This window comes from Engystomops pustulosus, chromosome 2 (genome assembly GCF_040894005.1).
Source record: "Engystomops pustulosus chromosome 2, aEngPut4.maternal, whole genome shotgun sequence".
In the NCBI taxonomy this organism is placed as follows: domain Eukaryota; kingdom Metazoa; phylum Chordata; class Amphibia; order Anura; family Leptodactylidae; genus Engystomops; species Engystomops pustulosus.
The window spans coordinates 28757243-28772863 of NC_092412.1; the positions used below are offsets into that span (position 1 = coordinate 28757243).

The following is a 15621-nucleotide window of genomic DNA, read 5'->3' on the forward strand; positions in this document are numbered from 1 at the left end:
GCCCCAACATTTTTTTACATTTGCACCATTTTCGCCAACCCGAAAAATTTGCCTAATTAAACTGCTGTTAACACTTGCGTTTACAAAACGCATGTGTTAACCGTGATGTTAACGCACATGTTAAGAATGCATTAACAACCACATGCGTTAACCGCGACGTTAACGCCCGCGTTAACACTTGCGTTTTGTAAATGCAAGCGTTAACAGCTGTTTAATTAGGCAAATCTCCCTTCAGCTGTAGCAATGCGTTTTTAAACGCATGCAGTAAACGCGACGTGTGACCGCACCCTCAGGGCCAGGGTTCGGGTGCGCAACCCGGACATATTTGCCAAACAGCCAATCTGGGAAATTGATGCCCCTAGCACCTAGCCATGGCCATGATTGGCCATCCATAGTCTTGGGTAGTTGCTAGGGGCATCAATTTGCCGGATTGGCAATTGTGATTGGGGCAATTGGGGCCATGAAAACCACTACCGTGTGTATGTTACAGATTCACAATATACTGCAATAGCGTATATTGTATGAGAGATCAGACCCCTTAGGGATGGAGTAACCTAGTGGGGCTAGTATAATATTAAAAATTTACAAGCTAATTTAAATACATATGTTAGTGGTGAGCTCATGGGCTGCAGCACCATGACATTGGGGAATGTCATGTTGCGGCAAGGGGTTAAACTAAAAAAGTCAAATTTTTTAGATTTAATCATTTAGTTTTTTTAAATTAGATTTGTTTATTTTTAATTTTATAAACAGTTGACGGAAAATGAAAGCCAAGCTCTAATTGGTTGCCATTGGCAAAATTAACTGTTCTTCTCTTCTGATTGGGACGCAGGGTTACCTTACATGTTTATGATTATGTTTGTTCTGTTATTATTTATGATTACGTATAAATTTTTATTTCCATTGTAGGTAGAGGGAATGACTTGGAATTTAATTTTATGTTTGAAACTTTTTATTTACATATCTTTTTTTTTTTTTCTACCGTTTTTGGGCCCCCTAGGGAACTAGAACCTTAGGGGGGTCTGATTGCTCATACAATATACTACAATACTACCATAATGGGACTTGGCTGGATTTGTATTAGACCTTGTTAGAGGAATGTAAGATCTTTATTGTATAAAGAGTTTTAAAAGTTAAATGTTTTTTTTGTTTGTTTTTTTTTTTTGCAGGCTCCGGAAACTATTTTGTAGATTGAACTTCTTTTTTTTTTGCACAGTAATAGTTAAGTGAACATAAGGACCCCAGATCGTTTTCTGTGACGCACTCTCCTCCGTGTTGTGCGCCCTCCCTCATAAACACGCAGTAAGTTCCAGTGGTTTCACTGTTTACACTGTACGGGATGAGTCACTTCTCAAGGCTCTGTGCGCGGCTCGGGGAATTCTTGGCACCAAATATTCATTTCAAGGATTCAGCTGCCTGGTGAAAATGATGTGTTCTGGAGGGTTTTACCAGATTAGGATAAAAAAAAAAAAAAAGCAGTGTTAGGATAAGGTCACATTTCCGCCGTCCTGTTATAGGAGTAGAAAAATTTGTAAAAATTTAAAAAATACAGACGCCAGTGGTGCCCAGAGGACTTTTTTTTTTTTTTTTTACTAAAATTGGTTCCTTTAGGCTTACACTGTGGTGTATGTTATCTGTACGGATCAAAAAAAAAAGTCCTTCTTGCAGCTCATGCACTTAAAGTGATTCTATTAGACAATTAAAGGGATTTTCACAAGTGTTCAAGTAATTCCCCATCCAAAGGATAGAGGAGGTAATTGGTGAAGGTCTGACTGCTGGGATCCCCATCTATCCGGAGAATGAGGGTCACATTCTCATAAATGGGTGGAGTGGCAGGACAAGCTCGGAGATAGCCAAGTGCTGTGCTCAGCAATTTCTGACAATAATGCCTTACAATTGACTGGAGCGTCAAGACGAGAATTGATACTGCCGCTCCATTCAATTGTGAAGAGTGTTGGAAATTGCTGAACACAGTGCTCGGCTAGGTCTGACACTCCCATTCACTATGAGTGTACCAGAGATAGCTGAGCACTGTGCTCTGCAAATTATGGCAGCTTCCATACAAATGAATGATGCAGCAGGACCACCCATTAGTGAGAACGGGAATCGGGATACCCATTCTCTGGATCGCTGTTCTTGTCATTCCAGCAGCCGGACCCTTACAACTTATCATTAGGGCCTGGGGTTAAGGTTCAGTTAAATTACCAGCATCCAGAGGTCCGTCTGTAACTAGGTGTCCTTAAGTCAGGACTGCCTGTACTCAGTCCACCCATAATAAACACAGTGACAAAAGTTAATAGGGGAGGTAATGCTCTCCATCTACAAGTGACATCACATGAGGTAAAGATGGTAAACAGTGATGATGTTTCCAGCTCAAAATCTACTAATAAATCAGGATAGGAGACAAGTAACCCTTCCCTGATTCCAGTGGAATTCAGAATTTTTTTCTTAGCCTTGGACCTTCCAATAGATTCACAATAGATAAGTATAAGCCAGTAGTGGATTATAATATAGGGGGCTTGGGTTGTAGCCCAGGCCCAAACTTTCAATAGGCTCCATGGTTACCCAAACCACACATCAAGTTTATAATGAGAAGGACTTTCTCATACTTCAGTTCCTGCTCTTAATAGACATGTACACAATAACCATTTCAGGACCTTTGAAGGTCCTCCACAGGTCCTGAAAGCACATACTGAAAGCAGGCAGAAGGGACACATCCTCCATTCTCCATGAAACTGATTCTAATATAAATGTAGGAAGTGATTCCAGACTATAATATTCATACAGACTAGGGCCCATGGTCTTTATCCACCCCTGGTGCCAACAAATCCACTATAGGGGGGATATTTGGTATTGAGATTAGGTTGGTATTTGGATAATTCCACTTGAAATAACTATGAGAACCATGATCTTATAGACAATTACATTACATTTACTGTGCATTCTGTGTAACCGAACAATAATGTAAAACTTGATGATTTTGTAAGGGGGTGAAAAATTTATAGCCCGGGCCCAAGTTTTCTAGGGGGCCCATGGTTACCCAAACCACACACCAAATTTATACTGAGAAGGACCTTAACCCATGAAGTCCTCATACATCTAGGGGGACCTATGTATAGTATAATATTTTACAGGAAGAGCTGATGTTTCCAATGCTACCATTGGGCTACCGCCCAAACCCCCTATATTATAATCCACTACTGGTTACCACTTATCTATTATGAAGTGGTTGGAAAGTCCATTGCTGAGACAAAATTACAAAATATAGAAAATTTATTGCCATCAGAATATAGCAAAATGTTAGACCCAGTTTGTAGGAAGACTTAGTATCCTGTTTTTTCTTTACATGTATTCTGGCATTCCGACCCTTTGCCTCTATACGGACTATCCCTCTGTTTTGTGATTGTGTACTATTTCCCTTATTTGCTGTGACCTGACTATTGAGACCACTATTCAGTGTCTGTAATGTCTTGTCTTCGTTTCCAAGTTTTGCACTTTGGCGCATGGAGGGAACGTCTCCTGGTTGTCCCTTACCGCTTAGGTAAGTGAGGCAGGTAGGCAGGGGCAGCTGGGAAGGGGATAAGTCTCTGTCTCATGCGTGTGTCATCAGTCCTTTCTCAGAGCCTGCATTACACTTATATACATTTGGTATCTCCGTGATTGCACTGACCCAAAGAATAACGTTGATGAATAATTTTGAGCCCACAAGGAAATCGAGAGCCCACAAGGAAAGGGATCAGGTGCATATTTTTCAGTAATATCAGCACATTTAGAATTTTTTTTTCCATCTTCCTAGTTCATTGCATGGAATATCAAATACCAACACTAGAAATAAAAAATTGTACTCAAAAAACTCAAAGTCCTGTAAATGGAAAAACTGAAAAGGAAAATGGGCCTTGGCAGCAAGTGGTTAAACCCCCTAGATACTCCGGATCTTCCTCTTTTTACCGCAGATACTATTACTTTTCACACTTGACCTAGTGTTCACCCATCATGTGATTATTTCTAACTTCCTCCTCTCACTACACTCAGTCTTATTTTTAGAAGCGTAAGTGACTAGAAAGGAAACATTATGACGCAGCGTTGATATAAAAAGATTCCGTAAAGTCACATTCCACTGCTCTGATAGTAAAATAAATGTAAACAGCACCGTGGCCATTCATAGACGGAAATAATGTAGGTTAACTGGCTCCTTATGACATTGCATCACATTCCTAAGAACAATTTACAACATGAATTCATTAAAATGATGGAAACATTCTACAAAAAAAGCAGCCATCACCAGAAGAAGCTTATTACCTCAGCTATTATTGTGTTTTATGGTAGCTGTATACATACCAATCAGCTGAGCTCCCCCTAGTGGTGGCTGCAGGCAAGCGGATCTTTCTTATTTACTGTGTGAAGGGAAAAAAATAATTTAATTAATTAGTCTTTTTGCCTTTGTTAATTTATTGCATGAAAAACTTTAGCAGACATTCTAAAGAAAGCCCAATAGACCCTAAAGTCAATAGTGTATCATGGGCAACAATAGGCTTTCGTTATTCTACATTTTTTACAATTAACTAGAGATAAGCAGATCTGAACTTCAAGTTCGGGTCCGAGGTTCGGGAGAATCCCTCGAACCCAGACATATAGCCGGGTTGGTGACCATGTAGTCAATCTGACAAATTGTGGATTTGTATCAGGGAAACGCGGCTAAAGGTAAAAGTGATGATGTGGTGGTTGTGACGGCCTAGTATTGATCCGTTGTGGGGGATCTCTCCAGGAGGGGTCGTGACAGAACCATTTTAGTTATTGGTGTATTTATGTCAATAAATTGGCTTCTGTGACCAATTCAATCCAACAGACAGTCCGGGTTTTTATTGATAGGAATATGGGTAACAATGCTGCCAGTATGGAAGAACAGTCACTACAGGTTAGTCCTCGCAACCACAATACTCTAGTAGTAATTTGAGTTGGAGAAGTGGGAGGTAAATGGAGCAGCTATTGCGCTGTATCCACGTTAGGGGACACATAAGGGATTAGCGGGATCTGCTGGAATACAGGTTGCTAGGCAGTAGCCTTCTCTTATTCCCTGCTAATTCCTCAGTGTTTCCGGAGGCCAGGAGAGAGTGTATTACTTCCAAGAAATCCACGCACCTGCTTGTTTCGTATTACACTGTATTTGTGCCAGAACAAGAAGAAGGCTGCATCCCCTTATTACTATACACTGGGGTCACTGAGAAAAAATGGAAGATTGGGGCTATTTAATTTCATTTCAGAGGCAACATGGCTTTTTTTTACTATGAGAACGGTCAATCTGTGGAATAGCCTGCCTCAGGCGCTGGTCACAGCAGAGACAGCAGAGAGCTTCAAGAAGGGCCTAGATGCTTTTTTTACACCTAAATAACATTGATGGTTATATTATATAGAATTGTTTCCCCTAAATCCCTTCCTCATCCAATCCCTTCCCTTCCTTATACACAGGGACATCAACTTTTTAATGAAAACTTGGTTAAACTTCATGGACATGTGTCTTTTTGTGTCAACCGTATAAACTATGATACTATGATTTTACAGGTGTCTTCAAAGTAGGATTTGACAGTACATGATCCAGAGTCTACATTATTATTATTTATTATCAGGCCTGCCCCCCAAAACCCCAAAGTGGCCAACCCTATCACCAGGGTCCTTCCACAAACACACACAGGGCCTTCTAGATGTCTTTATAGATGTTCCACTGATGCCTCTATCCATGGGATTACTAATTCTAAAAAAAGACGTTTATGAATGTCCTAGGTTCCAGTCCGGTCTGTGATTGAAGTCCATAGGAAACCTTGTACATAATATATTATCCAAATTAGTTGTAGGAATAGGTGTATAGTTAGTAGAAATAACTTGGTTCATCTTCATTTGTGTAACTCAACCGGAGAGCCTGTGTCTACTGATCTCCTGTGTACAATTATAGATTGTATATACTGAGGTATTGAGCACGGTATGTACTCTATGCAATGAATAGCATTGTGTCTGACTATAACAATGTAAAAACCTGAGTCATAACCTTCAACTATGGGTAAGCAAGGACATATATGCATATGGTTTATAAAATAGTCACAGTGAAATCAGGGGTGTAACTAAGGGCCCCATAGCAGATTTTTCAATGGGGCCCCCTTTCCCATTACAATTACACACCTTTATACACATACAGTTCATGCACACACATTTCTGCACAGATATACACATACATACAATACTGCTGCGACATTCGGATGGTAGGGTCAGAATTTGGCGTCAACAACATGAAAGCATGGATCCATCCTGCCTTGTATCAACGGTTCAGGCTGGTGGTGGTGGTGTCATGGTGTGGGGAATATTTTCTTGGCACTCTTTGGGCCCATTGGTACCAATTGAGCATCGTTGCAACGCCACAGCCTACCTGAGTATTGTTGCTGACCATGTCCATCCCTTTATGAGCACAATGTACCCTGTAACATCTGATGGCTACTTTCAGCAGGATAATGCGCCATGTCATAAAGCTGGAATCATCTCAGACTGGTTTCTTGAACATGACAATGAGGTCACTGGACACAAATGGCCTCCACAGTCACCAGATCTCAATCCAATAGAGCATCTTTGGGATGTGGTGGAACGGGAGATTCGCATCATGGATGTGCAGCCGACAAATCTGCGGCAACTGTGTGATGCCATCATGTCAATATGGACCAAAATCTCTGAGGAGCTTCCAGCACCTTGTTGTATCTATGCCACGAAGAATTGAGGCAGTTCTGAAGGCAAAAGGGGGTCCAACCCGTTACTAGCATGGTGTACCTAATTAAGTGGCCAGTGAGTGTATATACTAATGTTGGCCCCCCTGACACTGCGAGCCCCATAGCAGCTGCCATGGCTGCTACCACTGTAGTTATGCCCCTGAGTGATATCAAGTATATCTTATGCTAAAAAATACACGTTAAAATCCTAATGGCAGCGATACTTCTGCCTTATACACTGATGTGTACAGGTGTACAGCATGAGACAAATACATTTTATTGTTCCCTCGTAGATCGGTCCCTACTGCATTCTCAGACTCACACAATACTGTGAAGTTGTTGGTCCAGAAGGTTACTATGAAATAAAGATGTAATATATAATAAAACATTTTTTTGCCATAATCTAATACTCGGTGTATGAAGATGTATAATTTTTATTTTTTTTGTGGGAGGAGCTCAAGTATTTATTGCTACCATTGTCGGGACTGTATGACCTTGTGATCACTTCTACTCAGATTTTTTTTAATATAATATTATAATTTGATAGATGAGCGTTTTGGGACAAATCAGTATCAAATATGTTTATTATTTGGAGGTAATTTGAAATTTTAGCTTCTTTTTTTTTTTTGCTCCTAGGGTACTTGAACCCTAGGGGGTCTGATAAATGTCACATTGAACATTGCTGGATCTGTATCTTGCCATATCAGCCATGGGAATCTCAAAAACAGGTTCAGCCTCATGTCTGACCTTGTATTATGTCACAGCCTATAATGATGCCATGTATACTCTCTATAGAATATCTTGGGTACATCAAATCTTATTTTAACTTCTATCATGGGGGACAGCAGTAGTGGATTATAATATTGGCGGTTTGGGACATAGCCCGGAACCCAAGCCTTCTTCTAGGCCCATGGCCACCCAAAGCACCCACCAAATTTTATACTAAGAAGGACCTTCACCCATGAAATCCTCTTACATCTATTCCTGCTCACATGTAGAGAAGAGCTATTTCAGGACCTTTGAAGGTCCTCCAACGGTCCTGAACCTCAGTTTGCATGCATAGAGAAAGGACGCATTCTCCATTCCCCAACAAGGTGATTCCAGTACTATATATAGGAAGTGATTCCAGATTTGTAGGGGTATAATATTCATACGTTCATCGTGAATCTGGCGCCCCCTGCACTGCTCCGACAGAGTTCAACAACTTTATTTTGGTGCACCTTTCACATGGGAGGTTCAACGCACTTCACACTTGAACTCTGAACTCTGCATGATAAATGTTGCGCACCGCATCACCTATTTCAATGGCAAAATTTGTGTCACGTGAAGAATAGCGCAGCCATGCAAAAAAAGGTCCACGTGCGACACATAAGTGGCGCGGACACTTCTTAAATATCTGTGCAAGATGTTTGCACATGAAAGAACATGCAAAGTCTGACAGAAAACTGGCGCAGGAACCTCATATCTTCATTTTTTGGGCCAGTAAACTTATGATGTTTCACTATTAGGCCTCATTCAGACGTCCATTATGGGGGGGTCAGGGTCTGGTTGCGAATTCTGGCCCCCATAGACTTTTAGGTCTCCCGGTGACTGTGCGGTGAGGATCTGGTGTCTCACCTCGCAGTCATGGAGTCGGGCGACCACTCGTCTGCCTATGAGGGGTGAAGAGCACGCGACCATCTGAATGTGGCCTGATTTAGTATCATAGGAGAACGGGAAAGCCCTGCTTAAGCGGTGATGAGAGACTCGCAGGAGCACAGGACAGGAATTATTTCTTTGGGCTTGAAATAGCAATGTCCTTGTAACCTAAACCACCGATGTCCAGACACAAAGTTATTTTGGAACATGCACAGGACATCTGAAATAAGCGGCCAGCACATCACCCCCTTCCTCTATTAGCACGGGGTCTTGTGACTTTGGACCATGTCCCTTCACTTGATCCCTCCCCACCTGACGCCGAGTGTTGCTGGGAAGACTCATGTGAGACGATGTGCGGTCAGATGATGTTACCTCATGGTTGGTGTAATGTGTGTAAGTGTGTGTGGGGGTGGGGTGGGGGGCAGAATATGAGGTAAATTACCCATATACATCTATTACAAGTTCTTTCTTGATATGTAAAGTGAAGCCTCCTGTCTTTTACCTCATCAGCCAGACATTCCTGATCATAAAATGGCCGCATCCAGGTTTTAGTGGGCCCCTGGGCGATAGAGCCTCAGAGGGCCCCTTCATGGGCCGCTCTCCAGTAGCATCACTGCCGCCCCTACCCCGCGTAGCCACACTGCCCCCCTCCAGCTACACTGCCCCCTCCCCCTGAAGACATTTACTAAGGGTCTGCACACCGCATTTCCGTCGGGATTCCCAACTATTTCCGATTTGCGCCACGTTTAACAGGGGTTTTTTGGCGCACGCGATCGCACCAACTTTCATGCGACACACATCGGGGGCGTGGCCGCCAGACAACCCGACTGATTCGGACTAAGCGCGGGATTTAAAGTTCAAATTGTGTCGCAAGACAATGCACTTACATGTACCGGGAAGAAGAAGGTGAACTCTGGGGACCTGAGCAGGGGGAGAGGGGGAACATGCAGGATATCGGGCGCACAATTTTAGTGAATGGGAGCGTCTGAGTGTCATGTCGGGGGGTGTTTATCAGGGCTTCTATGCCAGTTTTCTCAAATATTTATAATCCCAGTTAAGCCAGGTCTAGAAGCTCAAGGAAACAGGGGCGGCGTTGAAGGGGGTGCAGTCGGCGGCAAACTTCCCACCCCGTATCTGTGCACTCGCTGCAGCCAGGGAACTTTCACAAGGTGCTACCTGTCATAGAAATATACACCCAGCAGATGCCCTGCCAGATACATCTGGAGCCCTACGCATCTTTATGTATCTGGAGGTGCCGGAGGGGCAGATATTTTGTCATGTGCCGCTGTATGATAAATCTCCCCCATTGAGTGAAATAGTGGGAATAGCAGCCCAGATCTCCTGCCATGGATCCACATCAATGTCGTCCAATTCCCATGCCCATCTTTCTCTCAGCCCACTCAATGGCTCATCCAATATATGTCCCAATAACATGGAGATAAGACTTTTTACAGATCCCGCTGCTGTTGGATGAACTATTCCATATGCCTATGATCCCAAAAAAGAGGGAGGAGTCTGAGGTAACTCCAAGCATTAGTAACAGGAGGGGTAGGACAAACCTAGTTACTTACCGCCATCTAGTGACAGGATTCAAAAGCGCATTATATAATATGTGAAGCGGCTCTTCTCAGAAGCTACTTTAAGGTATCCGTGGCTGTGCTGCTTAGTTGGTGTAGTTTTGCACAAAAACCATGCAAACGGTAAACTCTCCTGCCCAGTGCCAGACCACTACAGCCGCAGCTGTGCCCCCTTCATATGGAGCTGGCACAAAGGGGATATTAATCGCAGGGCATTGTGATTATTTCAGGGCTTCTACACCAGCTTTCTGCCTTCCCAGGCCCCTGCACTGCACCAGTATTTTCCACTAGTAGCCAACAGATGGCGCTTCAGCTTCCTACTGTGTCGTTGTACACAGACTATAGGAGTGTAGAGATGGAGCCGACCCCACCTAGTATACTGAAGCAGTGAGCAAGACCAGTGATGACATCACAATGGGGAAGGAGCCAGGGTCCTGCTATGGTAGATGCAATGACTTATCCGCAGGTTTGTCTATCTTCTTACAGGTACGCGTGTACTCATCTGCTGCCACAATCTACTCAAATTAATTATCTCCCCCCATTTTTGACATCATGAAGGTCCTTTACGTGTGGAAATCTGACATTTGTTGTGCCTTTTATTTAAGAGTACATAAATTGAATTCAAAATAGATGAAAAAAATAATTTTAAGGAATCTTTTTATTAGCCGAAGACACACATAAATATATATGTATATATTTTTGGCATCACTTTCCTTTTAAAGGGAACCTGTCAACACATTTTACCCCATTAAGCTGACAGCACCCTTTAGGTAGGGTATGAAAATGTCCTTTCTAGAATTATTTCTGAAATACATAAATACAGGCAGTCCCCGGGTTACACACAAAATAGGGTCCGGAGGTTTGTTCTTAAGTTGAATTTGTATGTAAGTCGGAACTGTACATTTTATAATGGTAGATATAGACAAAAAAATGTTTGCCCCAGTGACAATTGGAGTTTAAAATGTTTTTGCTGTAATGGGACCAAGGATTATCAATAAAGCTTCATTACAGACACCTTACAGCTGATCATTGCAGTCTGGGACTATAGTAACATCCAGAGAGGTTCACCAGAGGTCACAGTGGGCATAGGGGTCCGTCTTTAACTATGGGTCATCTGTAAGTTGGGTGTCCTTAAGTAGGGGACCGCCTGTACTTATAAAGTCATATGTACATGAGCAAGGACTGGTCATACTTGGAATGAGAGGAGTTTAGAGGATGCAGGATAAGAGACCTGGCAGGGCCGGCGCTAGCACTGGGCATACCTGGGCAAAGTGCCAGGGCCCGGAGCTGCTGGGGGGGGGGGGGGCAACATAAGGCAACATAAGAAATCCATGAGGGTGAGTGGGGCTGTATCTAATGAATCCATAGGGGATAAGGCGGGCTCATACAAAGTAACCATGAGGGGGCTGTTTTGGATGATAAACTAGGGAATATTTTAGGACAGGAGACATCTTTTAGTTTCCGAATTTTGAATGTTACCACCTAAAGTTCACTGCAAAAGGGACACACTGAGGAAGAAACTGGGCGGATCTTCAATAAACCACGACCATTCTGGCAAGAACTCTAGTTGGACCTGAGAGGAAACAGTCTTCTTTTGTTTCCTCCAATAGGAACTCATGTGGGCGTGTGCTTCACACCTACTTTTTGGACCAATAGGACATCAAGTCAGAAATTAGTCATTACATGGGGAGGAGTTTAAGGTGCGGATATTCTAGTAATATCCGACAATTCGATACATTTACCCAAAAACGAGGTATATTTAGTCTAGTATTATAGTAGATTAGTATAAAGGATGGTGGGGGATACAGAATTATGAATAGTGCCCTATAAATCGACCATTTGAAACCATTTTTTTGTTTCATCAAGTTTTACTTCTTTCAAATATAAACATGTATTTACATCAATTCATTTTCATTTTCTTAAATCTTCTTATATATTACAACATTTTTTCGGCTAGTGTACGTACGTCCTAGTGAGTGTGTTATCACATGAATTTTAGAGATATAAAGAAATTCACCTCATTTGGCGTTCTAGTAGTTTTTTTCTTCGCAACACTCACATGTTTGGAGGCCCCAGGGCTGAGACTGCCTTGTCTCTGACTGTTGGACAGAGTGGTATCGTCCACCTGCTGTGCCGTTTCGAGGGAACGTCACAGCAGGTGGACGATACCACTCTGTCCAACAGTCAGAGACAAGGCAGTCTCAGCCCTGGGGCCTCCAAACATGTGAGTGTTGCGAAGAAAAAAACTACTAGAACGCCAAATGAGGTGAATTTCTTTATATCTCTAAAATTCATGTGATAACACACTCACTAGGACGTACGTACACTAGCCGAAAAAATGTTGTAATATATAAGAAGATTTAAGAAAATGAAAATGAATTGATGTAAATACATGTTTATATTTGAAAGAAGTAAAACTTGATGAAACAAAAAAATGGTTTCAAATGGTCGATTTATAGGGCACTATTCATAGATGCGTTTATTTGGTGGACCAGGAGATCCCCGAAGCCCTAGACCTAAGATTCACTAAAATACCTCTGTATCTTATTATCAAATACGTCTGTCCGGATACAGAATTATACCAATGTTGGATTTCTGTAGTTATGGTGGGGGTACTATAACAATATTCAATTTTTATCGTTTAATCCAAGAGCCCCTTTTTTCATAATCCACCAAAATTCCCTTCTTAAAAGTCTTTTACGCAAGTCACCTCCATTTATTGGGACTGGAATATGCCCCCAGCCTCCATAAGTAAGTACGGTACATTAGATTCTCTTGTGGACTGTGTGGACATGTTCAATCAGACGAGGTGCCCCTTAAACATTGGTTACTGAATTTTTAGATTCACGTAACCATGTAAATAATGTACAGATAGTTTTACCCATTTAAAAAAAAAAAAAAAATGGCCACATGGACCGAAAATAACGTAAACCATGATCTACGTGTAATGAATTTTGTCATTCTGTAACTTAATCTCTAATGTTAAGTGTCTGTCCTGTGTGCATGAATGGACAGTCATTACAGCTCCCACCCTTGAAATTACCTTTAGGGATACATTTTTGCACCCAATTATTTTAATAATAATTATTTATATAATTATATAACACCGATTATGCATCGCTGCACAATTTGGTCCCTGGGGCTCACAATCTAATCAACCTACCAGTATATTTTGGAGGGTGGGAAGAAACCGGAGGAGAACATACAAACTCTTTGCAGATGTTGACCTGGATGGGACTTGAACCCAGGTCCCAAGCGCTGCAAGGCTGTAGTGCTACCCACTGAGCTGCCTTTTTTTTATTTTCGGGTAGTCTGCTGCAAACTGATCTTTAATGGTCCTACTTCTTCTTAATGTCACTATTGGTCCATTCTCTGCTATCGTTTTTAATTGGGGATCTGTCTTTCTCATGTACCAGTTACGATAAGCTGGGGCCATTATGTTGCAATCTAATGAGAAAATCAATATCTTTTTCTTTTCTTTGGATGAAGTAATTGCTGGGGAGATTTTTTTTAAAGCTTCTGTTTTGGCTTGGTCTAGTAACACTAGGGGGGGGGGGGTAACCTCTTGATTAAATATTTTTGTATAAGTTCATCCGCTTGTACTAGGTGTAGGTTAATTAATGTATGTTCTTCACTATTAATATGCCTTAATGTCATGTTACATGGTTAACGTTAATTTCTGTCCAGGTGGCCATTTTTATATAGGTAAAACTTTGGGGGTCATTTACTAAGGGCCCGATTCGCGTTTTCCCGACGTGTTACCCGAATATTTCCGATTTGCGCCGATTTCCCCTGAATTGCCCCGGGATTTTGGCGCACGTGATCGGATTTTGGCGCATTGGCGCTGGCATGCACGCAACGGAAATCGGGGGCGTGGCCGAACGAAAACCCGACGGATTCGGAAAAACCGCCGCATTTAAAAAACAAAAAAGTGTTGCAGAGCTTGCACTTACCTTCACTCAGCCCGGCTCGGTGTATTCCAGTGCGTTAGTGTGAACAATTTTTAGATAGCAGACAAAGTGTGAGCGTGGACTAAATTGACTGGATGAATATGAGGGAGAGACTAACATAGGATCAATGATAATGTAGGAGATATTTATCACTAAGTGTAGGATACATAGGATCTATAGCACCTTTGGAGTGTAGTGATCTGATTGTCAGTGAATGCCATTGTGCATGTATCCAAAGCAGTAACACCAGGGTCACATGTGTGCATGGGACAGTACGTGAGATTGCCTAGTGAATCGATACTGTATCTAACTATAGAACAGTCACATTAAGAGCTGCAACATTGTAGCGGTACCATCAAGAAAACAGATTTGATAATCACCGTCAGACAAATAGCACAATACTGACACCTAGTGGTGTTGCAGCTTACACTTTAAAGATCCTATGACAGTGATGGCTAACCTATGGCACTGGTGCCAGAGGTGGCACTCGGAGCCCTTTCTGTGGGCACTCAGGCCATCACCAGAGATGACTCCAGGTATCTTCCTGCAGTACCAGACAGCCCAGGACTTGCTGTGCACAGAGCTATATTAAAGTACCAGCTTTACCTGGGGCTATTTTCTGCTTTATTGGTGTCCTCAGGTGCTGGTATCAATGAAAACTGTGACAGAGAAGGGAATATAAATCACAAATTACATTTCTGTGTTTGCACTTTGAGATAAATAAGCGGGTCTTTGTTGAAGTTTGGGCACTCTGTCTCTAAAAGGTTTGCCATCACTGTCCTATGACATCTTAAATATAGTCCTCCTCATTTCAGGCGTACCACACAATAAAGTCTCCACGATGGTCTGCATAATTTTAATATAAGCCAGGCAATTGTCCAAGTTAAGAATTTACCGAAGTGGTTGTAGTTAACAACACTTTTTAAGAATATAATAATAAAAGTAAAGTTTTAATGACTAATGAGTTTCAGTGAGGCCTATGGCCTTTTTTGTAAATAGTTCCGATGCTCTTCAGCGCAGCAGCGCCACCTGGTGGACAGCGGAGGAACTACCTTAATGAATCCCGGGCGGACCCCAATCCACCGCAGAGAACGCGCCGCTGGATCGCGAACGGACCGGGTAAGTAAATCTGCCCCTATATGTACATTATTTACACGGTTTCGTGAACATAAAAATTCCGTAACCAATGGATAAGGGGCTCCTTGTCTGATTGAACATATTCACACAGTCCACAAAGGAGAATCTAATGTACTTACCTATGGAGGCTTAGAACAAATTCCAGTCCCGATAAATTGAGGTAACCAGCATAAAATAAAAATTTTAAGAAGGGAATCGTGGTGGATTATTAAAAACAGGGGCTTCGGATTAAATGATAAAAATGACAGGAGTATTTTTATAGTCCCCCACCCTAACTACAGAAATCCAGCATAGGTATAATTCTGTATCCCCAACCATTCATTAGTAATAAACCCCATTTCTTGGGTAAATGTATCAAAATTGCCAGATATTACTAGAATGCCCGCATCTTAAGCTCCTCCCCATGTAATGACCAATTTCTAGCTTGACGTCCTACTGGACCAAAAAGTAGGTGTGAAGCACACGCCCACACAAGTTTCTATTGGAGGAAACAAAAGAAGACCGTTTTCTCTCAGAAGCGACTAGAGTTCTTGTCACAATGGGCGTGGTTCATTAAGGATCCGCCCAGTTTCT

General features: G+C 42.1%; 1 long non-coding RNA gene across 1 annotated transcript; it reads right to left on the reverse strand.

Moving 5' to 3' along the window:
* Positions 1-1177: 1177 nt before the first annotated feature.
* LOC140116438 (uncharacterized) lies at positions 1178-10316 on the reverse strand. The gene is made up of 3 exons (XR_011852752.1): positions 9956-10316; positions 4339-4394; positions 1178-1435 (listed from the first exon to the last, which is right to left on the reverse strand). It is a non-coding gene; the product is annotated as an uncharacterized lncRNA (long non-coding RNA).
* Between the last annotated feature and the right edge of the window lie 5305 nt (positions 10317-15621).